Source organism: Somniosus microcephalus, chromosome 31 (genome assembly GCF_052327205.1).
Source record: "Somniosus microcephalus isolate GS21.2 chromosome 31, FLI_Smic_1.0, whole genome shotgun sequence".
In the NCBI taxonomy this organism is placed as follows: domain Eukaryota; kingdom Metazoa; phylum Chordata; class Chondrichthyes; order Squaliformes; family Somniosidae; genus Somniosus; species Somniosus microcephalus.
Genome location: NC_141017.1, coordinates 5330400 through 5354721, shown reverse-complemented (window position 1 = coordinate 5354721; position 24322 = coordinate 5330400).

The window sequence follows — 24322 nt, the reverse complement described above, 5'->3', positions numbered from 1 at the left end:
AGATAATAATCTGCCTTCCTGTTTTTGCCACCAAAGTGGATAGCCTCGCATTTATCCACATTATATTGCATCTGCCATGCATCTGCCCAATCAGCCAACCTGTCAAATCAAACTGGAGTTTCTCGGCATCCTCCTCACAGCACACACGCCCACCCAGCTTTGTTTCGTCTGCAAACTTGGAGATATTACATCTAGTTCCCTCGTCTAGATCATTAATATATATTGTGAATAGCTGGGGACCTAGCACCGATCCCTGCGGTACCCCACTAGTCACTGCCTGCCACTCGGAAAAAGAGCCGTTTATTCCAACTCTTTGCTTCCTGTCTGCCAACCAGTTCTCTATCCAAGTCAGTACCTTACCCCCAATCCCATGTGCTTTAACTTTACACGCTAATCTCTTATCCAGCGCACTGTGGCGTCATGGCACAGAATGTCCTCTGGGCGGGGGACTTCAATGTCCATCACCAAGTGTGGCTCGGTAGTGGCTCGTGTTTATTCTCTCACTACCTGCCGTGAGCCAGTCTGGCTGCTATGTCCTTCAGGACTCAGGCAGCTCGGTCAATCATGGTACTATTGAGTCACTGAGGACACCCCTTCATCGTGTCCTGTGCCCCTACCACCGTGCTAAATGGGATAGATTAAGAACACATCTAGCAGCTCAAAACTGGGCATCCATGAGGCGCTGGGCCCATCAGCAGCAACAGAATTTTATTCCAACATAATCTGTAACCTCATGGCCTGGCATATCCCTCATTCTACCATTACCATCAAACCAGCCCTGGTTGAATAAGGAGTGTTGAAAAGCATGCCAGGAGCTGCACCAGGTGTACCTGAAAATGAGAAACCAACTTGGTGAAGTTGCAACACAGGACTATATGCATGCTAAACAGCAGAAGCAGCATGCTATAGACAGAGCTAAGCGATCCCACACCCAATCGATCAGATCAAAGCTCTGCAGTCCTGCCACATCCAGTCGTGAATGGTGATGGACAATTAACAACTAACGGGAGGAGGAGGCTCCTTGAACATCCCCATCCTCAACGATGGCGGAGCACAGCACGTGAGTGCAAAAGACAAGGCTGAAGCCTTCGCAACCATCTTCAGTCACAACTGCCAAGTGGATGATGCATCTCCGCCTGCTCCTGAGGTCCCCACCTTCACTGAAGCCAGTCTTCAGCCAATTCACTTCACTCCACATGATATCAAGAACAGTAGAGCGCACTGGATACAGCAAAGACTGTGGGCCCCGGCAACATCCCAGCTGCAGAGCTGAAGACCTGTGCTCCAGAACTAGCTGCACCTCTTTCCCAGCTGATCCAGTACTGGCATCTACCCGACAACATTACAATTCGTCAGAAAATAAGGCAGTCATGCAGCAAGACCTGGGCAATGTTCAGGTCGGGGATGATATGTGGCAAGAAACATTTGTACCACACAAGCACCAGACAATGATCATCGCCAACAAGAGAGAGTCTAACCAGCTCCCCGTGACGTTCAATGGCATTACCATCGTTGAATCCCCCACCATCAAATCCTGGGGTTCACCATTTACCAGACACTTAACTAGACCAGCCACTTAAATACTGTGGCTGCAAGAACTAGGCAGAAACTGGGTATTTAGCGGCGAGTGTCTCACCTCCTGACCTCCCAAACCTTTCCACCACCTACAAAGCACAAGTCAGGAGTGTGATGGAATACTCTCCATGTCCTTGGATGAGTGCAGCTCCAACAACACTCAAAAACCTCAACACCATCCAGGACAAGGCAGCCTGCTTGATTGGCATCCCATCCACCACCTTAACCATTTACTGCCTCCTCCACCGGCACACTGTGGCTGCAGTGTGTTCAATCTACAAGATGCACTGCAGCAACTCAGCAAGGCTTCCACGACAGCACCTCCCAAACCTGCGGCATCACCTCAAAGGACAAGGGCAGCAGGTGCATGGGAACACCACCTCCCCCAAGTTCCCCTCCAAGTCTCACAGAATTCTGGAACTCCCTACCTAACAGCTCTATGGGAGAACCTTCACAACACGGATTGCAGCGGTTCAAGAAGGCGGCTCACCACCACCTTCTCAAGGGTAACTAGGGATGGGCAATAAATGCTGGCCTTGCGAGTGATGCCCACATCCCGAGAATGAATAAATTAGAATTAAAAACGTGTTTTTTATATACTGTGTTTCTTGTTTTTCTTAATTGTAACTTAATTTTGCTTTAACCTTTTCCTGTTCTCGTGTCCTCTTTTTCTATTTACTTTTTTAGCCTCCACAGTCATTCTATTCCTAAGTCCCAGAGATTTGTTCCAACAAATTTGCCTTCGGCCTCAATCACGCTCTGCTTCTACTGGGTCTGGGCCCTCCACCTGGGTTCACAATTACAAAAAATAAACGGCAGAAAAGTCTGTAAACTAAGGGAAGGAATCAAAGGAAGACCAGTCAGGTCAACCCGAGTTTTTGATACAGGAGATGGTAAAGGGATGTTCTGCTGCTGATGGGGGAAAAAGACCCAAGGGCAGTGCTGGTGACATTAGAGCAGATCCTCCTCCCACTCATGAAGTGCCAGAGACTGGATTCTACATCAGTCGCATGAAGCTTTCCATGGCTATGGAAATGTCATCTAAGTACTTCAGAGGGACAGGGCCTTGTGTCCCCAATCTGGCCCAGCATTAACAGGAATGGTGACTAACGGAGCCAGAAGTTACCACTTGTGTCTCCAAAGAGTTATGGGTGAGGTAAAAGAGGAGAAAATGTTCTCTATAAATTTCCCCACTGATTCAGCGTTGGCCAGTGTCTGTACATTGGTCAGCTCTGTACCATCAGCCTCTGGAGAGGAAACATAACAATAAACTGAATTTAAACAAATTGGATGTTAGAAACAAATGGCGCGATTCACTGTAAGCCCAGCTAATGGGGCCAACCCACTCCATAATCAGCAGTGGGAAAGTGAAAGTGGGAAATGTTGATACTCCTATTCAGTCCATGGCACAGCACATTCGTGCTTCTGTCCCGGTTATTACAGATTAGCATCTTCCTTCCTTCATTTTTTCCTTCCTTCCTGCAGGATCAAATTTAATCTGTCTATAATTCAGATCTTCCCATTAATCAATAGTTCAGTGCTATTTGTCTTTGTCCTGTTTGGTTTCCAATACCTTTGTAACAGGCCTCAATATGTGTTAATCTGGAATTGACTGTTACTCCTCTGGAGCTGGAGGCACTCAGGATTAATTGTGGACACAAACATTTCTGACACATGTATCTGGTATGAATACACCGTGATCTGAGGAACCTCATTTTGTTCAGAATCCAGCTCCTCAAAGCTTTACATTTTCTGATTCTTTCCTTCACCATCTCTTGTGTCGAGTGACTGGCTGTCTTTTGCAGCAGAGCTGCCGTTGCCTCCCTCCACAGGGGAACTCCAGCATTTCTCGATCTGTCACAGCACAGCAACAGGTGTTGGCAAGATGGACGTTGATAAGTGTGGCTGCACATGTCCTACCTCTTTGGTGTCACTCTCTTGTCACATGTCTAGTGCTGGAAATGCGCTGTCAGGAAATGCGTGACATCTGAAGGACAGCCCTGGTTTTCAAAGCTGAGCTGAAATAAAAAAATTGAAGAGGTCAAAGGTGGGAAATTCCTTAGGCTTGCCGTCACACACCCGCAATATTCCAACTGCAACCACAAGAAAATGATAAAGTAGGATGGGTGCAGACAGGGGTTCATCTCTAGAGGTTGTTAATGTACCTGCAGAGTTAGTGTCGCACCATCCCAGGGTCAGCTCCTGTGTTTGGGATGTTTTGTGCTCTCGTGCTGATCTCTGTGAGTATGCAGAAAGTATCTGAGTTCAGGCCAGTGCTGGGTATATGAAAGAAATAGTCAATGAAAGTATCAGTCAATCTCAGTTAATGCAGAGTAAAGCTCCCTCTACACTGTCCCATCAAACACTCCCAGGCCTGGTATAGCACTGGTTAGATACAGAGTAAAGCCTCCCACTTTACATTACCATCTAACACTCCCAGGCCAGGTACAGTACAACTTAGATGAAGTGTAAAGCTCTCTCTAAATTGGTTGATCACACACAGCCAACTCAGATCCAGCATGTTTTAAATTCAGCGTACAGCTCCTCTGACACTACCCAATGAAGCACACCAGCTCAGGTACAGCATGGGATGAACTTAGAATAAAAATCCCTCTACATGTAAGTGTCAGGCAGTCCCAGGTATGATTAGGCACTTTACAGCCTTCCGTACTCAATATCGAGTTCAACAATTTCAGATCATAACCTCGGCCCCCATTGCATTTTTACTTATATTTTTTATCCACACCTTTGTTTTGCCCCCCCCCTTTTTTTCTCTCCCACATGGCAGCTGTCTCCCATTCTGCCAGCGCATTTCACACCTAATCTAGAGCCGTCTTTTGTCTCCACTAGTCCCATCACCATCTCGTCTTGTTTTGAATACCTCTTTGGGTTGAGGCGCCAAACTGGCGCCAAGTTCGCCTGGGCGCTGGTTTTTGCGCAGCGTTCGGAGCAGCAGCGATCGTCAGAAATTCAGTTGAAGTGCCCCTAGAGGGAGATGGGGCGAGGCTCGAGGCGCTCCGCGTCCCTCTTAGGGCGCTGAAACTGAATATCGCAGCGCAACGTGCCGCAGCGCCATATGCTGCGACATGGCATGCTGTGGTACTGCAGGCCTTCCTCCCACTGTTAAGGGGGAGGGGCCTGCAACAGCGCGAACCCCGATCGCGAATGCCGGCAAAAGAGCCCGGCACCAAGGAGAATTGCCGGGCTCTCGGGAAACAGCCGGCAATGCCGCAGGGGGGGGACCAGGAGGCCGGGGACGGAGGTGCTGGCAGGCGGCCGCCGAAAAAGCGGCCGCCCCGCACCTCCACCTTAACTTGCACCTCTGCCGGCGCAAGAAGGCCCCGTGAACCGGGTACGGGTAGCGAACGGCACTACAGCGGCGTTCGCTACCAAATATCACGTTCGGGGCGCGAATGGGGCGCTGCGCACACTGATGACATCATCGGTGGTGGCGCAGCGCAAATGGCTAATGCCACCATTAGCGCCCCTGCTGAATATCGCGGGAGGCGCAGCCAGTGGCGCTACAGCCACTGACTGCCTATTTAGGCGCTAACAGGTGGTGCTACTCACCCAATTTTTCCCCCAATGTCTCTTCACTTCTCTTTTGTTCTCTCTCAGCCCCCAAACTGGCCGCTTAATTTGTTTCATTTCCTGTGCTTTTTCAGTCTTGACAAAGGGTTTCGACCTGAAACGTTGACTCTATTTCTCTCTCCACAGATGTTGCCTGGCCTGCTGAGTTTTTCCAGCATTTTCTGTTGTTGTTCTAGGTATGGGCTAGCTTTACATACAAGTTGAGCTCAATTGTACTTGTCGTATCAAAGGCAGTCCCTTATGGCATTTGTCGAAGAAGCACCCAGTAGATGGTTAGACTCTCACCTTGGCAAAATCCTGGACTGATGGGATCCTCAGTAAAGTTCCTCACCTTTACAATCATTGTTGGGGCTTCTTGTTTCATCCCGTCTTTGACATTGAGGGTCTTGGTCCCACCAGATCTGCTCTGTGAATCCAGCGACATTTCTCCAGTCCCAGTTAGTGTGATGATGATTTGGCTCCACTCTCTCCACCCTCCTGAGATACTCTTCACTACATGAAACATTTAATATAAAAATTAATATTAATTCTAGAATCTGTAATTGGAATACATTCGGTCTATTTTTGTTACTATGATTATATTTAATTTGAATATGTTTGTAATGAATGACATTTGGTTGAATTACTTACCTTAATATTAAATTGTTCTTTCCTTTCCCCTATTTATAAGGACTAAACTCACTGGCAGTGTCAGCTGCCAAGTCCAGCTCATCCCGCAGTGAATCCCACTGATGCTGTGTAACCAGGGGTGTAAACCTGTCTCCAGGTGACATCACAAAGGAGCCAGGAAACATGTCACAAAGCAGCCCAAGCCCCTCCCACTCAAGGTATTACAGGGTCACATGACCAGTCTCTGCTCCTGGTGTGCAGTCTCACTGGGCATGAAAGCAGGTTGTACAATCAGTCCCTTCTCCAACCCTGGATATTACAGCCTCCTTTGTGCCTTGAAACAAGCCTATTCCCTGTAACAGGAAGGGTGCCACAGGCAATAAGTGGAGGGATCTTCATGGGTATCAAGTGGTGGGATCATCGGAGCACTGGTGTGCAGTCTCACTGGGCATGAACACAGGTTATACAATCAATCCCGTCTCCAACCCTGCTCCCATGTACTGAGATTCCAGTCAGGGAGCACAGACTCCCAAAATTACCACTGATAAATTATCCCTCCCATCTTCCAAATTTGAGGTCCCACTATTCAAAGGCCCCCATGTCTACCTCTTGCTTTATACACCAGAAAGTCTCCCTTCTCTTTATATCAGCCAGTGTGTCTCCCTCCTGCTTTGGCAGAGTGAGGCAGTTTGTGGGAATGGTGTTTGGGATGAGGCAACGATATTACATCCTCCTTTGTGCTCTGAAACAAGTCTATTCCCTGTAACAGGAAGGGCATCATAGGCAATAAGTGGAGGGATCTTCAGGGTATCAAGTGGTGGGATCATCGAAGGATTAATTTGAGGGTGCATCATGGACAATAATGGGGTAAAGCTCCCTCTGTACTATCCCATAAGACACTCCCAGGCCAGGTACAGCACAGTTTAGGTACAGACTACAGCTCCCTCTACACTGTCCCATTAAACACTCCCTGGGCAGGCAGAGCATGGGATAGGTACAGAGTAAAGCTTGATCTACACGATCCCATCAAACACTCCCAGAGGCAGGTGCAGCATGGGTTAGATACAGAAGAAAGCTCCATCTACAATAGCCCATCAAACATGGCCAGGCTGTGCTCCTGGTGTGCCGTCTCACTGGGCATGAACGCAGGTTGTACATTCAGCTCCGTCTCCAACCCTGCTCCCATGTGCTGAGACTCAAGTCAGGGAGCACAGACTCCCAAAATTACCACTGATAAATTATCCCTCTAATCCACGAAATGTGAGGTTCCACTATTCAATGGCCCCCATGTCTACCTCTTGCTTTATACACCAGAAAGTCTCCCCTCTCTTTATATCAGCCAGTGTGTCTCCCTCCTGCTTTGGCAGAGAGAGGCAGTTTGTGGGAATGGTGTTTGGGATGAGGCAACGATATTACATCCTCCTTTGTGCTCTGAAATAAGTCTATTCCCTGTAACAAGAAGGGTGTCATGGGCAATAAGTGGAGGGATCTTCAGGGGTATCAAGTGGTGGGATCATCGGAGCATTAATTGGAGGGTGCATCATGGACAATAATGGGGTAAAGCTCCCTCTATACTATCCCATAACACACTCCCAGGCCAGGTACAGCACAGCTTAGGTACAGACTATAGCTCCCTCTCCACTGTCCCATCAAACACTCCCTGGGCAGGCAGAGCACGGGTTAGATACAGAGTAAAGTTTGATCTACACTATCCCATCAAACACTCCCAGGGCAGGTACAGTATGGGGTTAGATAGTGAGTAATGCTCCATCTACACTTTCCCATGAAACACTCCCAGCCAGGGCAGGCCGAGCACGGGTTAGATACAGAGTGAAGCTTGATCTACACTATCCCATCAAACACTCCCAGGGCAGGTACAGTATGGGGTTAGATAGTGAGTAATGCTCCATCTACACTTTCCCATGAAACACTCCCAGCCAGGGCAGGCCGAGCACGGGTTAGATACAGAGTGAAGCTCTCTCTAAATTGGTTGACCAAGCACAGCCAACTCAGATCCAGCATGTGTTAAATGCAGCGTGCAGCTCCTCTGAAACTATCCAATGAAGCACACCAGCTCAGGTACTGCATTGTAAGAACACAGAATAAAACTTCATCTACATGTAAGTGTCAAGCACTCCCAGCTGAGGTATTGGCGAGCTTCACACACGGGTTAAGCTCAGGTCAACTTGTCACAGCAAAGGCTGAGCCTTATGGCAACTGTCAGACAGCTCCCAGTAGTAGCTGGTTAGACTCTCACCTCTGGAGTTCTTGGTCCCACCAGGTCTGCTCTGTGAATCCAGCGACCATTTCCAGTCCCAGTTAGTGTGATGATGATTCGACTCCTCTCTTTCTACCTTCCAGAGATTCTCTTCACTCCAAGAATCTTTTAAAATATAAGTGATTAATATTTATTCTAGAATCTGTATTTGGAATACAGTGCGACTATTTTTGTGACTATGATTATATTTAATGTGAATATAATTGCAATTGATGACATTTGGTTGAATTACTTACTTTCATATTACATTGTACTTTCCCTTCCCCCTATTTATATGGACTAAACTCACTCGCAGTGTCAGCTGCCAAGTTCAGCTCCTCCAACAGTGACTCCCACTGATCCTGTGTAATCAGGGGTGTAAACCTGTCTCCAGGTGACATCACAAAGGAGCCAGGAACTGTTGTATCCGTGTGTTAATGGAGACACGGAATGCAGGAGTTGGTTTCACAGGTGTTTACTGAACAAAGTCTGGAGGTGAACTAACAGATACAAGACACTATACAGGCTTATATAGCCCGAGTGGCCATTACCGGCATTACAGTACACAGGGGGCTCTTAAAGGCACATACACCACAATTCCTCCCCTTTGAGACAACCAGTACAGAACATTTTAAGTAATCATTAATTAACATGTTACAAGAACAATAATCTACACATTTGCTGCAGTTAATCAATTATAAGTCAGTCTCTCTGGAGGCTTCCTGACTCGGTCCAGATAACGCCTTGGTGGTGTAGTAGTTTCTGGTGGTGTAGTAGGTTCTTTTGGCAAGGTCGATTCGGCTTGAATGCCAGTATCGGGTTCATCTGGTTCCAGTATCACCGGATCAGAGGTAGATACTATGGGTATCTCTGCTTCATCATTAGGCGTATAGAGTTGTGGTGTAGGTTATCCCTTTTCTGATGACTCTATGATCTGGTCAGCATGGCGCCTTATTATGCTTTCTCCAATGTCCACGGTATACATCAGCAGTCCTAGTCGTGTGCAAATAGTTCCAGGCTGCCATTTCTCGGTACGGTAGTCACGGGCCAAAACTTGTTGACCTATCTGGAAGGTTCTAGTTGGCCTTTCATTCATGCCTTGAAATTGCCGGTTCTCCACGTCCCTTCTGATGTTTGGCTTGATCAAATCCAGCCGGCATCTTAGGCTTCTATTGAAGAACATCCTGGCGGGAGTTTGGTTTATAACCACATGTGTTGCATTCCTGTATGCAAACAAGAAGTTATCTACCTTATGCTGTAGATTTATGTCTTCATTACCCATGGCCTTTATGGCCTTCTTGAAGGTCTGGACAAACCTTTCAGCCAATCCATTGGTGACGGGATGGTATGGGACGGACGTGTAGTGCTTAACCCCATTGTTTTTTAAGAACTTCCTGAATTCTTCGGGCACAAATTGCGGTCCATTATCAGAACAGATCTGTTCAGGCAGCCCATTCCTGGCAAATATGGTCCTTAATACTGTGATGGTTTTTTCCGTGGTGGAGGACATCTTTATTACCTCCGGCCACTTGGAGTGTGCATCAACCGCGATTAAAAACATTGAGTCCATAAATGGACCAGCAAAGTCGATGTGTACCCTTTGCCATGGAGATGAGGGCCACTCCCATTGATGTAGAGGGGCTTGTGGTGGGGCGTTTTGGACCTTCTGGCATCCTAGGCAGCTCTTGGTCATTTCTTCGATGTCTCCATCGATACCTGGCCACCACACAAACGCTCTGGCTAGGTTCTTCATTTTCACTCCACCCAGATGCCCCTCGTGAAGCTCTTTTAGCACTTTATCCTGGAGTTTGGGTGGAATCACCACTCTGGATCCACACATCAAGGTTCCTCGGCACACTGACAGCTGTTCTCTTCTTTGCGAGAATGCTGGCAACAGTGGTTCGCCATGTGCTGGCCATCCCTTCACCGTTAAATCGTAGACTCGTGAGAGAGTCAGGTCATTTCTCGTTTCCTTTTCAATGGCAGAATTTGTTACTGGTAGACATTCCAATATGGTTGAGTGGAACATCTCCACTGGGTCCACTGTAGGTGCCTCTTCTACCGTTGGCAACGGTCGGCGCGATAAACCATCAGCATTCCCATGCTGTTTTGCTCCTTTGTATTCTATGTTATATTGGTGTGCCCCTAGGAAAAGGGACCACCTCTGTAGCCTTTGCGCTGTCATAATGGGAACACCCTTTTTAGGGTTAAATATGGAGACGAGGGGTTGATGGTCAGTCAACAAGGTAAATTTTTGTCCGTGTAGGTAATGGTTGAATTTCTTAACTCCCCATACCAGGCTGAGTGCTTCCCTGTCGATTTGGGCATAGTTACGCTCAGCTGAGTTCAATGAGCGTGCCGCAAAAGCTATCGGCCGCTCCGAGCCATCAGGGAATCTATGCGATAATACCGCTCCTACGCCATAAGGGGATGCATCGCACGCCAGTCTGATTGGCAGTGATGGGTTGTAATGAGCCAAAACTTCCTTGGACGTGATCAAGCCTTTGCATTTATGGAAGGCACGTTTACAGTCTTCGCTCTATTTCCAAATTACTCCCGTTTGTAGCAGTTCTTTAAGAGGGTGCAGAACAGTTGACAAGTTCGGTAAAAATTTATGATAGTAATTTATCAATCCCAGGAACGACCTTAATTGTGAAACATTTTCAGGTGCTGGGGCTTTTATGACCGCTTCAATTTTTTCAGGTGACTTATGCAACCCTTCCTCGTTAATTATGTGGCCACAATATGATAGTTGTTTCTGGAAAAATTCGCACTTGGGGCGATTTGCTCGTAGTTCTCTCAGCCTAATGAGCACCTGCTCCAAATTGGCAAGGTGCTCATTGTCATTTTCTCCTGTTATAAGGATGTCGTCTAGGTAGCACTGTGTCCCCGGAATCCCTTGGAGGACTTGCCCCATAGCTCTTTGCCAGATAGCTGGAGCTGATGCTACTCCGAAAACCAGTCGATTGTACTGGTACAGACCTTTGTGTGTATTAATCGCGAGATACTTTTTAGAGGCCTCTTCAACCTCCATCTGTAGATATGCTTGTGCCAAGTCAATTTTGGTGAAACGTTTCCCTCCGGATAGTGAGGCGAAAATATCTTCTATCCTCGGAAGAGGATACTGTACTGTGTGAAGGAGCGGGTTTACAGTCACCTTGAAGTCCCCACAGATGCAAATTTTTCTCTGTTCTTCAGATTTATCATTATTTAACGTTTTCTTCATGACCGGGACGATGGGTGTTGCCCACTCGCTCCAATCTATCTTGGATAATATGCCTGCCTTTTCCAAATTCTCCAGCTCTGCCTCGACTGCTGGACGAATTGCGTATGGCACCGGCCTTGCCTTAAAAAACTTGGGAATTGCCGCGTCTTCCACTTTTATTAAGGCGGTGATGCCTTTCAAGGTTCCTAGTTCCTGTTGAAACACTTCCTTGGCGTTGGCCAAGATGTCTTTTAATCGTTCAGGTATGACGTCATCATCATTTTTTTTCTTACTGGTCACCGTCAGTGCCTGAATGGAGTGCCAGGCTAAACGTATCTTCCTGATCCATTCACGTCCCAACAGCGGTGGACCACCATCTTGCAGAACGTATAAATACAACTTCTGTATTTCCTTGCCGTTGTATACAACAGGCACCCTTATTTTCCCTTTTGGGTATACTTTCTGCCCCGTATATGTTTTCAAGATAATGGATGTGTCTTTCAGAGGTATATGCGGAAATAGCCGCTCGTAATCCCGTCGACTTATGACGGTCAGAGCTGATCCTGTATCTAGCTCCATTTTAACTGGGGACCGCGCTATCGTGAGGGTAACCCAAATGGTCTGGTAATCTTCTTTGGCAATTACATTATGTAATTTGAGACAGCTTAGTCTCTTGTTTCCGGAGTCGCTATCGCTCTTCTGGTATTCGGAGCTATTGTCCGTCATCATTTGTACCTTTCTGTATGTAACCCCTTCACGGTTCTCTAGATATATGTGAGATGTGGTCTCTGTTGTAAACAGTATTCTATAGTCCAGTAAGGAGATCACTACTACAATGGCTTAATTCTAATTATCTTACTTTATAGTTTTAACGTCAGACAGTATAAGAAGATTACAGGTCAATGACCTAAATTAGACATTTGCATACATTAGAATGAATCTAGACATAATAAACATACATTCTCCATTTACATGGATTCAAAGGAGAATCTGTCCCTGTGTCCAAATTCGAGTGCACTCTTTCGTTGGTGCGCTTAAGTTGGAGCTCATGGTATGTATAATGTCTGCAAGACTTACGACTCCGAACGCCTTCGTTGAATTCTCTTCACGATCACTGAATCCCACTTTGAGTTCTGGATGCAGAGCTGCTAATACGAAGGGCGGTGGCCGAGTTTGGAAACCCGGGACGGGATGCGGCAGCCATTTGCCTCCTGAGCCCTCTTTTCAGAGCTCCTGCCCTCTTTTCTTCCAGTCGCTCCTTTTTCCCGCTCGAAAAACCCCGACTCCACCCCTTCCTCCTGGGGTTTCTGCCTGGAGACTGCGCAGCCTCACTGTCTGCAACAGTTGATACTGGTGCAGAATTATGGAAAGTCTGCTCTTAGTCACATTGTGTCCTTAAAAATTCTTGCCGTACCTTCACATGGGCAACTTTAACCCAGGGATTTATAACAATGATAATACAGTGTCTAAGTTAAAGATTGATAACCATACTTAGCGTACATAACATTTCCAGTGGGTATTACACTCCCCCCCTACCAAATATAGGCATGTCCCCATGACTAATGAACTTTACACATAAGTGGTTGCATGCTTCCCAACCATGTATAAAGGGAGGTAACATATCGAACCGTAGGGGCTATCATTACACTTGGCACTCCTAGTGTACTGTATATCAATCTTTCAGGAACCTTCTTAACTCGCTGTGAGCTCCTTATTTCGGATACCCGGTCTTCAGCTCCTTCAACTACGTTGGAGGCGTTGGTTCCTTTGTTATCATGCCTTTCAGTCTCTTTTATCTCCTTCTCGGAAGCATCTGGTTCTTCCCAGACCATGTCCAAGTCTGAGCTAAATGGTTCAGACAATTCATCCAGATTCTGTCTTATGCGTCTTTCTGGGAGGTCGTACCATAGATCCCATTCTTCATCTTCCGACTCATCAGGTTCCTCATGATCCACACACTGTGTCATGGGTTTTCTGTCTTCTGGAACAAAGTTTTCCTGGTTTCTCGTTTTTTTCCTTCTTCTTCTCTGCAGGGTTATCCTACTAGGTGTCGGCTCATTATCCGCTGGCGGATCCAGATGCACCTGCTGTCCCAATGGCAGGATATGATTCCGGTGCAGTATTTTTATGGGTCCATTCCCACCTGCAGGTTTTAGCCGAAACACAGGTAGTTGTGACATTTGACTTTCAACAATGTAAGGTGTAGAAGCCCAGCGGTCTGCTAACTTATGTTTCCCTTGAAGTCCTAGGTTCCGTATGCGAACTCGGTTACCAGGCATGAGTTGGGAAAAACGGATCTTCTGGTCATACCCCTGCTTATTTCCCTTATTCTGTTTGGCAGAAACAGACTCAGCAAGTTCATAAGCAGCTTGCAATTCCTTTCTCATGTCAGATACATACTTGAGGTAAGTTCTCTGTGATGTGCCATCACTGGATACTCCGAAACACAAATCCACCGGCATCCTCGCTTCACGTCCAAACATGAGGTAGTACGGTGAAAAACCAGTAGCGTCATTTCGGGTACAATTATAAGAATGAACAAGATGTCCAATGTGCCGACTCCACTTGTTCTTTCGCTTTGAATCCAGCGTTCCAAGCATGTCTAACAAAGTACGGTTAAACCGCTCAGGTTGAGGATCTCCCTGAGGATGGTATGGAGTTGTTCTTGACTTCTCAATCCCGAGCATGGACAACAACTCATGTATAAGTCTACTTTCAAAGTCTCTACCTTGATCACTGTGTATTCGCTTTGGCAGTCCATAGTGGATGAAGTATTTCTCCCACAACACTTTAGCAACAGTGGATGCTTTCTGATCCTTTGTGGGAAAAGCTTGGGCGTAGCGAGTATAATGATCTGTAATGACCAAGACATTTGCGGTATTGCTGGAATCGGGTTCGATGGACAGAAAATCCATACAGACAAGGTCTAGAGGTCCATCACTTTGCATGTGAAACAGAGGAGCAACTCTTTTAGGTAAAGTCTTTCTCTGGACACAACGTGCACAGGACTTGCAGAACTCCTCAACCGCAGACTTCATACGCGACCAATAGAATCTGTCCTTGACCAACCCATAGGTCTTAACTACTCCCAGATGACCTGCGTCATCATGCAAAGACTTCATCACTATTTCCCTGTACTTTTCAGGCAGGACCAACTGTGAATGACATGGTTTAGTGGGTGGGTGAGTGATTCTACACAACACTCCCTCTTTAATTTCCAAGTGGTCCCATTCTCTTAGGAGCAGACGACAGTCAGGATGTTTTGATTTGTCGATCTGTGTAATATCACCCAGCCGGAGAGCTGAAAACACCTTATGAATACAGGGATCCTCCTGTTGTGCTTTGGATATTTCAGATGAACACAACATGGCTAAGTTTTGTACATCCAAACTGGAAATGTTGCAAAATGCCTGGGGAACAGCATGCATTGACGCTCCCAAGTGATCAATCTCTCGGGCATGAAATGAATTCTTTAGTCCAAATACCACGGACATCTGACACATTACTTTCACATCTGCTGAAGCAACATCTTTCCACTCTGGTTTCTGGTAGTGTGGGCGACGAGACAGAGCATCTGCGTCAATGTTCTGGTTCCCAGGTCTGTACCTGAGACTAAAGTCGTAAGCAGATAGTGCAGCAAGCCAGCGGTGGCCGGTGGCATCAAGTTTTGCCGAAGTCAACACATAGGTTAATGGATTATTGTCTGTCCTCACTTCAAACTTCGCTCCATACAGATAATCCTGCAGCTTATCCACCACCCCCCACTTCAACGCCAAGAATTCTAGCTTATGAGCTGGGTAGTTACGCTCTGATGGTGTAAGACTGCGACTGATGAACGCTACGGGTCTCAGCCCTGCTCCTTGGTCCTGATACAACACACCACCCAACCCTTCTTGACTGGCATCCACGTGTAGCACATATGGCAGCTGTGGGTTTGCAAAAGCCAACACGGGGGCTTGAGTAAGACTTTGCTTTAAGGTGTGGAAGGCCTCTTCGCATTTCTCATCCCATCTAACATCAAAAGGCTCAGAGGGTTTGAAGTAGTCCTTGTTCTCTTTACCTTTAGCCTTTTCCTTCCTCTCGACTGGTGGGAGGTAACCAGCCAGCAGCTGATTCAGAGGATGGGCCACTTTGGTGTAATCCTGCACAAAGCGCCTGTAATATCCGCAGAACCCAAGAAATGACCGCAAGGCAGTCACTGTGTTCGGTTTGGGCCATGTGGTAACAGCTTCGATCTTGGCTGGATCTGTGGCTACTCCATCCTGTGATACAATATGCCCCACATAGGACACGGATGTTTGGCAAAACTGACACTTGTCCAATGATAGCTTGAGACCTTCATCCTCCAGGCGACCAAGCACTTCAGGAACCGAGCTTCGTGTTCTTCAAGGGTTGCCCCAAACACAATGATATCGTCTAAGTACACCAATACTTCGAGCAAGTTCATGTCCCCAACTGTTTGTTCCATTATTCTTTGAAAAGTTGCTGGAGCGCCTGAAACTCCCTGTGGCATCCTTTCAAATTGGTAGAACCCAACTGGACATATAAAGGCTGTCTTTTCTTTGTCCGATTCACTCATCGGTATTTGGTAGTATCCACTTCTGAGATCCAACACACTGAACCACTTGCTTCCATTAAGACAAGCCAGTGCATCCTCAATTCTTGGAACGGTGTATTGGTCGGGAATAGTACGTCTGTTAAGCGTCCTAAAGTCCACACACATCCGAATCTTTCCGTTCTTTTTCCTCACCACCACTATAGGAGATGCATAAGGACTCCTGGACTCGGTAATGATCTCAGCTTCTTTTAACTGCGACAGGTGCTGTCTCACTGCTTCGATGTCAGCTGGTGCCAGCCGTCGAGACCTCTCCCGAAAGGGTTTATCCTCGGTAATTCTGATAGAATGGCGAGTACTCTTACTACAACCAACATCAAACTCATGAGTAGAGAAAACTCCTCTCCGCTCCATCATCTTCCTGACTAATCAGTCCTTCCATTCTTTAGGAACGAATGAATCTCCAAAGTTGAAGGAGGAGGGTGTCAGATCTCCGGTTGAGTTAACTTTGGACTCTTCCTTCACATGTGACAACAGTACATTTACAGGAAACAAATGCGCAATCGGCATTCCTTTCCTCAATGTGATTCCTTTGCCTGACATATTCCTCACGGTCACTGTAACTCTCCTTGACATCACAGCTGTCGGGGTCTGCAACTCTGGTCTCACCAGAAGCTCATTTGGAAACCGTGATTCTTCTGCAGGATCATCAGGTGACTCTATCAGAATGGCTTCAGTACCTGGTGTTCCAGGGAATTTTGGTATCCCAGGGATTCTAGCCACTCCTCCAGGACGCAGGGTGATAGGTTTGGCTCGAACGTACCACACAGTTCCTCTTTTGCTATCATCTACGTCGGAAGAAAGTTCAGGCAGTTTCTCAAAAGCCTTTTTGAAAACAGGGTGAATGTGCCTGGTGCTCAAGAAGTTTTCACCTCCCTGCTCTTTGCAGCTTATCAGGAGTCGTCTCACTATGGGTGTATTACTGCCAACCAGTATGGAAGCCTCACCTTTCACCATGGGGTCAGGGCAAACCAACACAAGTGCATCAATGGTCTCAGTGGTCCCTACATCAGCTTCCAAGAACTCCAACCTCAGCGACAAATAGCCATCCCCCAGATCTGCAGAAGACTGATTGGGGTTAACGGCAAATGCGTCAGGTATCGGTCATAGAAGGATCTGTACAGTATGGTAACCTGAGAACCCGTGTCGAGGATAGCTTTAGTATAAATGCCTTCAATCTGTATTGATACAGCAGAACTCGGCCCTACTAAACCTTCAGGTATGATGTCTTTCATATCCCCTCGTCTATTATTGCACTCAGCGGAACGTGTCTTAACTACAGGGACAGCAGGCCATTCCGTTACTGTGCCCCTTTGTAGTTTCCCGACTTCTTGGTAAGTTTTATGAGACGGTCATTTACTTTTTTTAGATTTTCCTCACCTCTACATTCTCGCTTGAAATGTCCATCCTTTCCACAGTTATAACAAAAGACCCCAGGTCTATCTCCTTCATGGGGATATCCTTTAGAGGAATCATTCATTTTGCTGTTAGACTTCGCAGGGTGTTCAACCTTTTGCACCCGTGCGTCATCCCTTTCTGTATTGGGCTTAGACCGAAAATATGCCATCTCGGCTCTCATGACATTTATTTCCTTCTTCAGCTGTTCCATCTCAGGGTTGACATCACCCTTAGGAGTAGGAACTGTAACAGGAGTCACAAGCTTGGACATCACAGCACTCTTTGCTACATTCCGTGCCTGAAGCATATCCTCCTCCTCTCTGACTTCCCTTAGCAGCTCAGTGAAGGTAGGTGGATCTCGCAACTTATGGGTCATGCGTATGCGAAGAGCAGTCACGTCTTCGAGCAATGCACCTCGCACAACCTGTTCAATGTGGAACCGATTCATTTCAGGCAACTCAATCCCTCTTTTCCGTAACATACAATGCAGCAGTTTGTCTATTCTCAGCAGATAACTGGACAGCTTCTCTCCCTCACACTGGAATGTGCTTCTGAATCTGACCATCAAATCTGAAATGGTTTCAGTAGTTCCAAAGGCAGTTTCTAGAGACTGCATGTAGTCAAAGGAAGTAGCAGAGGTGTTCTGTGCCTTTAAGAATCTTACAATGTCAGCAGCAGGACCCTTAAGGCTCTCTACTATTCTCTGCCTCTTCACATTGTCACTTGTAAGATTCGAAAATTTTCATTGCTATAATCACACAAGATAACAGGATTAATTATACAGCTTTATTGACCAAAAGAAGCTTGTACAGATAAAACCTTTGAAAAAGGGCATACAAAATGGCCGCCGGACCTCGTGATTAGTTTCTTGGACCATTTGATTTCTGTTACTGCAAGCCAGACAAGCTTGTGGATTGAGAACAGTAAGCCCGCGAAAGCCAGTATCGGGAAACCGAAACTCAGGAAAATGGGCATACATATTCAATTGGATTCTAAGTACAAGACAGTTTCAGGCAACAGGATGGGGCCCATCAAGATATGGGCCGACAATGAATGAACACTTAAACCCATTTAATGTACAAAGGAAAAACCGTTTAACAACCATCAAGGGAAATCTCCAGACCGATCAATATGCGAACCGAGTTACGGTGACAAAGTAAAAGACATTATCGGCCAGGAAGGCCAATTAAGCTATCACCGGCTCCCGTTACAAGACAAAGCGCCCCTGCAGAGATTTCTGCCCGCCAAAAATATTACAAAGACTGGACTATGATCTGGCGGGAGATAAGACTGTCCCAAAAGAGTATAATTATGGATTTGAAAGTCCATCAAGAGACACACACACGGGAGGCAACGCTTCACCTCGACGGCTACGCTTCATTCGTAGGACGATTCACTTCTTCGGTACAATTCGTAACTTTCGGCGACGAGGAGAAGACTTTGGCTGGGAAGTCAGCTCGGCCAGGCAAGGCTCGACTACGACGGGAAGACGAAGGAGGGTGGCCCAGTACTTTTGTCGGGAGATCATCGACGACCCAGGCCGAAGGAGAAGACACCCTCTGGAAAACCGCCGAGCCAGGCGGGAGTGAGAAATAAAAAGGACACTCCGGGCCTAGCACTTCCGTGCCTCAACATCCCATTCACAGTTTTTCCGTACTGGACTCTCCCTGTGCATCCAGTTATTCAACATCACATCGGTGGCAGAGACTCCCCCATGTATCCAAATCCACAACAGCTTTAACTGATCCATCCATGACGAGTGCTCACCGAGGCTGTGTCCACTGCCTCGTCGCCTGAGAGAGAGAGAAAAACAAGCTGCGCCAGAAGTTTCCAAATCCACGTGACGACGGAAAGCTGTGCCAAAAAGGCTGCGAACCCCCTCTTTTTGCGAATCTGAAAGTGGTGAGCATGATCCCGAGTTCCTCAAGTCGAAACTTAGTTTAGGTCTAGGGGAGGGAGAGGGTAAGGGTAATCGTAATGTGTTTCCCCTTTTTCGATGTGCCGTGTGTTTCCCATTTCCATGGAATCAAGTTTATAGATATGTGCATGCTTGTAGTGGCTCTGATTTGTGCTTATGATATGTATTTTATAATGCTGCAAACTGTTTAATAATAAAAGCCTCCATTTCATGCTATTCAACCTGGTCTATTGAGTTTTTCTCTGCACTACATTTCCCTGCATCTAAGTCCAAGGTCTAGAACCGTAGGGGAGAGTGGGTCGAACCACTCAAGGGTAATTATTGCACGAAGCCTGGTAGGCGACCAGAACGAGCAAGAGAAACCCCCTACAGAAATGGCGACCACGGCAGGACCTTGGCAGCAGGAATGTAGCGTGTTAGATCAAGGTTTAAATAAACAAAATGTGATGGATGAGAGGATAGCAGATTATGTTTTTGGGAAGGTGAACCTTACAAAGCAGTGGATATCTGACCTGTTAAGAGATAGGCGTCCGCTAGACGCAGCCATCAAGTGGACAGAAAACAAAGAGCATAAGAAATCTGTAGAAAAGGCAGTCTGGCTGATGTGCTACAAGAAGCAAGTCCAGCTTTTGGACCAAGTCGTTGTAGCACAGACGGCCCAGATCAAAGGGTTATTAGCAGAAGTAGAGGAAAAGGTTGCGGGAGGAAAGAAACTGATTGAATCGCTTAACGCGCTGAATCAGGAACGCCAATCCGTAACTCACCGCCATGAGACCCGGATAGAGTATTTGGAATGTCAGGTCATTGAGGCCAAGGCCAGTGAAGGTAGAATGAGAGAGAGGTGTTTCCGCCTAGCCAAGCAGGTAGCGACACAGGAGGAAAGCATCTTGGGGGCCAGGGCAGCCTATAAGATGGCCATGCAGGATTGGTCTGAGAACACCGACCATAGCGCTTGCCACCGGGAGCTAGAGGACCTGAGAACGGCCCTAGCAAAGGCAACCGGCTTGGTGTGTCTCATAAATCCGCCAGCAAGCCAGCTACTGTTAGCCAAGGAATCAACAAGACCAATTCCACAGGAGACAGTTAGGGTACCAACCCCCGAGCCCTCAGCACCTCCCGCCTATACCGAGTCTTGGACTCCAGGGGAGGAAACGGAGAAGTCAGACACAGGGGTTCTTGAGGTAGAGCAACACCAGGTAGTAGGGTCGGGACCGGCGCCGATGTGTCCCACGCGACACCAGAGGCTCGGTCCGAACAAAGACAATGGCGATGACGGACCCCTCGTGAATCAGATCATAATGCCCCATAGCACACGACAGCTAAGGGAAATGATAAGTCACATCCCAAAACTCTCCGAGTCAGGAGATCCCTCCGTCCATTTTAGGGATGTGGAGCAGACCGCAGCAGTTAATGACTGCGACGGGGTTGAACAGTCCAAAATGCTGCTGTTCTCCCTGGACAGCTCGCTCCTCCAGTGTCTCCCTGACGAGAGCAAGAGAGGGCACAAGGCGTATGAGGAGTTACGGGATGAGATCCTGGAGATTATGGGGGAGGCTGACAGAACTCCGTTCCTCCGATTGGAAAGGACGGTACAGCTAGAGGGAGAGCCCCTACGGGTTTTCGCCGGAAGGTTGTGGCCAGTGTATCGGCGCAGCTGCCCGGGCGGGCCGGACCGGAACGGGCTGAATGATAACCAAAGGGCTCATTGGCTCCGGTGTCTGGTCGGCAATTGCTTGCCGCCGGTAAGGGAGCAGGCCAAAGCATGGTTTGACCCCACTAACCCCCGCTCCACGGAGGAAGTAGTACTTGATCAGCTCACGATAAGTTACAGGAACAAGAAGAGCAGGGATGTGTCTTCCTCAAAAGGAAAGGTGCATGAGGCGAGGCCTGCAGCTCCTGCTAAAAAAGAATGGCATCAGGAGGGGAATCGCGGCCCCCAAGCCAAGAGCAGTTGTTACGGGTGTGGAAAGGAGGGTCATTGGCGCCAGGACTGTAGAAATCCGTGGAAGGATAATAGAGGGAAATTTCCCGCAGTCCAAGCCCAAGCCCAGACCGCCGCCTCAGCACCAGCTCAAAACCAAACTGTAGCTCCTGCCCCAGCCGCAGGAGGTGGTGCGGTTGTGGATCCCGCCACGATTGAGTCAGTTTTAGAGGCAATGCGGTCTCTAATGACCTCGCAGGGGAAGGTGGCAGTCGTTAACAACCCTGTTGCTCCCCCAGCCCCAACCGCAGCGCCCCAATGACTGAAGCCCGCGCAGCCCGTCTACCTGTGTCCGCTCCGTTATGACGTGTGGAGAAGACCCGTTGTGGAGATGGAGGTGGAGAAGGAAAAGGGTAGTTACCTGTTGGATACGGGAGCATCATGCACCGTGATCCACACGGCTAAGCCTTTTGCCTCACCTCTATCTACCCAGGCTCCATTCTCAGTAGCGGGTTTCACAGGCAGAGAACAGGCTGGCGCGTACTCCATCCCGCTCTCCATTCATTTGGGAGCACTCCACACCACATGGACGTGCATCCTATTGAAGTGGAATGAGGGGGGTGGGAAAGGCATCCTCGGGGCTGATTTCTTGGTGGAACACGGAATCCTCGTGGACCTTAGAAATCACTGTCTCTGGGGAGCCGAGAATGGGTTAGGTAAGGTAGTTGTGATCCCAGGGAAGGGAGAAAAGGGGACCCTGTGCACCATGAAGCCGTCAGGGGGTTACGACCTCGAGCTTCTGGTCGCGGACGTACCAACGGACTTGCAAGCGTTTGTGTCGGACAATCTGACCACGTTTGCCACCCACAAGCACGACTGTGGGAGGGTCACCGGGTTTGAGGTCAGCGTAGACGGGGACCCCATGATCCGGCCCCAAAAGCAGTATAACTTCCCCAAGGAGGCAGAACCCAACATGGAGACAGCAATATCTTCCTTGGTGCAGCAGGGCGTGTTGAGACAAATAGCCACTCACGTGAACTCCCCATTATGGCCGGTAAAGAAGCCGGACAATTCGTGGAGGGCCACGGTGGACTATAGAGTCCTCAACAGTAACATCCCAGCCTGCGCGCCCACGGTAGCAGCAGTTGCCGACCTAATAAGGGATATACAATATTTAGGAAGGATCGGCAAAAAGGTAGGGGAGGTGGGGTAGCATTGCTGGTAAAGGAGGGGATTAATGCAATGGAAAGGAAGGATATTAACTCGGATGAAACGGAATCTGTATGGGTAGAAATGAGAAATAGCAAGGGGAGGAAAACGTTAGTGGGTGTGATATATAGGCCTCCAAATAGTAATATGGAGGTGAGGGAAGGCATAAAAAGGGAAATTAGAGAAGCGTGCGATAAGAGCACAGCTGTCATCATGGGTGACTTTAATTTACATATTGATTGGACTACCCAAATTAGTAAAAATTCTGAGGAGGAGGAATTCCTGGAATGTTTTCGGGACGGTTATCTGGACCAATATGTCGAGGAGCCGACTCGAGATCAGGCCATTTTAGACTGGGTATTGTGCAATGAGAAGGGACTTATCACCAATCTTCTTGTACGAGGCCCCTTGGGTCAGAGCGATCATAATATGATCGAGCTCTCAGTCGAGATGGAGAGTGAGGAAATTGAATCAGAGACTAAGGTCCAGAACTTAAATAAAGGGAATTACGAGGGTATGAGACGGGAATTGGGTAAGATTGATTGGGTGGTGTTTCTGGGGGGATTGACAGTGGAGAGACAATGGCAAGCATTCAAAGATAGAATGGAAGAATTCCAGAACATGTTTATACCGGTTTGGCATAAAAATAAACCTAAAAAGGTGACTCAACCGTGGATAACGAGGGAAATTAGGGACAGCATAAAATCAAAAAAAAGGGCATATCAACTGGCAAAAAAAAGCACCAGACCGGAAGATTGGGGGCAGTACAAGATACAGCAAAAGAGGACAAAGGGATTAATCAGGAAGGGGAAAATAGAATACGAAAGTAAACTTGCAGCAAACATAAAGACAGACTGCAAAAGCTTTTATCGGTATATCAGGAGGAAAAGACTGGTAAAATCCCAAGTCGGTCCCTTGCAGTCCGATTCGGGAGAATATATAATGGAGAATAAGGAAATGGCAGACCAATTAAACTCATACTTTGGTTCTGTATTCACAAAGGAGGACACAAATAACCTCCCAGGAATATCGGCAAACATAGGGACTAATGAGAGGGAGGAGCTGACAGAAATTAGTATCTCTAGGGATATGGTGTTGGGTAAGTTGAGGGGACTGAAGGCCGACAAATCCCCGGGGCCTGATAAACTACATCCTAGGGTACTTAAGGAAGTGGCCCTGGAGATAGCAGATGCTCTAAGGATCATCTTCCGGAACTCCATTGACTCGGGAACAGTACCCGTGGATTGGAGGGTAGCTAATGTTACCCCAATATTTAAAAAGGGGGGTAGAGAGAAAGCAGGGAATTATAGACCAGTAAGCCTTACGTCGGTTGTGGGCAAAATGCTAGAGTCCATTATTAAGGATAAAATAGCGGAGCACTTGACAAATGGGGAAAGGATCGGACAGAGTCAACATGGATTTACAAAGGGTAAATCGTGTTTGACTAATCTGCTGGAATTTTTTGAGGAAGTAACTGGTAAAATAGATGGGGGAGAGCCAGTGGATGTGGTGTACCTTGACTTCCAGAAAGCCTTCGATAAGGTTCCACACAAAAGATTATCATGCAAAATTAAGGCTCATGGGATTGGGGGCAAAGTATTAACGTGGATAGAGAACTGGCTGGTGGATAGAAAACAGAGAGTTGGAATAAACGGCTCGTTCTCGGAGTGGCAGGCAGTGACCAGCGGGGTGCCGCAAGGATCTGTCCTGGGACCCCAGCTGTTCACAATATATATAAATGATCTGGATCAGGGAATTGGATGCAATATTTCCAAATTCGCTGACGACACTAAACTAGGAGGAGGGGTGGGCTCTGATGAGGATGTCAGGAGGCTACAGTGCGATTTGGACAGGTTGGGGGAATGGGCGGATACGTGGCAGATGCACTATAATGTGGATAAATGCGAGGTTATCCACTTTGGGGGTAAAAACAGGAGGGTAGATTATTATCTAAATGGCAATAGATTGGGAGATGGGGAAGTGCAGAGGGACCTGGGTGTTCTTGTGCACCAGTCACTGAAGGA